At 40.2% G+C, this 1,615-nt stretch overlaps 1 non-coding gene across 1 annotated transcript; it reads right to left on the bottom strand.

Annotated features, from left to right (window-relative positions):
- Positions 1 to 1,235: 1,235 nt before the first annotated feature.
- On the bottom strand, positions 1,236 to 1,342 carry LOC125156808 (U6 spliceosomal RNA). The gene has a single exon (XR_007148786.1). It is a non-coding gene; the product is annotated as a U6 spliceosomal RNA (small nuclear RNA).
- Between the last annotated feature and the right edge of the window lie 273 nt (positions 1,343 to 1,615).

Raw genomic sequence — 1,615 nt, 5'->3', positions numbered from 1 at the left:
GGGCTCTGGTCTCTTCATCTGTAAAATGGGAATAAAAAAAAAACAACAACAAAACCTTTCCTCCCAAGATTGTTGCTAGGATTAAACTGATTAATATTAAAGCATTGAGAATATGCCGGGCACATACTAAGGGCTATAAATATATTTGCTAAGTAAAATGACAAAAATAACTTTAAAGATGAGAAAATGCAAGTTCACAGTGACAATGACATACCCCAGGGGTGAGGCAGTGAGAGCTGCAGGGGCAGGCAATGAGAGGGCTCATTATATGTGGGCTTTTTTTTTCCTTTTCTTTTAGAAGATAAGTAAGACCTTTTGTTATCATCATGCCCTGGCAATTTAAAACTATGTCGCAGATAAAATACTCTCCCACTGTTCCTGTACCCCATCCACTCTGGACATCCCTGCATCGAGGTTTATGAAAAGCCTAAAGTGTCACAAGCCCATATTCATCAAATTTCAAAGTCTGTACTCACTGAACCTCCTCTAAGGGCCATTTTTGTTCTTAGAATACATTTCCTGAAACCCCTGTCTGCTGTATGTAGTATCCACGTCTTCTGCTTTGAAACAATTTTCATTCAAGAAACAAATGGCAGTACCTACCATGTACTAGGTTCTGCGTTCTATCTTAGCCACTGGACATACAACGTGAACAAGACAATGTCCTTTCTCTCTTAGAGCTTACATTCTAACAGGGTGAGACAGAAAGTAAACAAATGCATTATTTTCAGATGACAGTAAGTAAATGAGGAAATAAACCATTTCCTGAGCCTGAGCCACTCTGCTCAATGCAGTAACCCTTAGCCACATGTGGCTATTGAGTTTTTAAAATATGATTAGCACAGAGGTGCCTGGGTGGCTTAGTCAGTTGAATATCCGACTTCAGTTCAGATCATGATCTCACAGCTTTTGAGCCCCAAGCTGGGGTCTGTGCTGACAGCTCAGAGCCTGGAGCCTGCTTCGGATTCTGTGTCTCCCTCTCTGTCTGACCCTCCCCCACTCACATTCTGTCTCTGTCTCTCTCTATATATACAAAACTAAATAAGCATTAAAAAATGTGATTAACACAAATTGAATTGCGATGTAAATTCAAAACACACATGGATTTCAAAGACGTAGTATTGAAGAAAGAGTGGTATATCTCATTAGTAACTTTTATGTATTTATTCATGTTGTTAAGACCAAGAGTTTTTTATGTATATTTACCATGTCCGGTGTTCTTTAATATATTTTTTTTAAATATGGAACGCTTCACGAATTTGTGTGTCACCCTTGTGCAGGGGCCATGCTAATCTTCTCTGTATCGTTCCAATTTTAGTATATGTGCTGCCGAAGTGAGCACTCTTTAATATTTTCTATAGCACAGATTTTCTAATGATGAATTCTGTCAGACTATGTTCATCTGAAAGAGTCTTTATTTCTTTTTTTAAAAAAGGATTTTAAGTAGGGGCACCTGGGTGGCTCAGCTGGTTAGACAACCAACTTCAGCTCAGGTCATGATCTCACACTTTGTGAGTTCGAGCCCCACGTTGGGCTCTTTGCTGACAGCTCAGAGCCTGGAGCCTGCTTCGGATTCTGTGTCTCCCCCTCTCTCTGCCCCCTCTCCTGCTCACAC

Source organism: Prionailurus viverrinus, chromosome F2 (assembly GCF_022837055.1).
Source record: "Prionailurus viverrinus isolate Anna chromosome F2, UM_Priviv_1.0, whole genome shotgun sequence".
Classification (NCBI taxonomy): Eukaryota; Metazoa; Chordata; class Mammalia; order Carnivora; family Felidae; genus Prionailurus; species Prionailurus viverrinus.
This window is presented reverse-complemented; position numbering and strand designations above follow the sequence as displayed.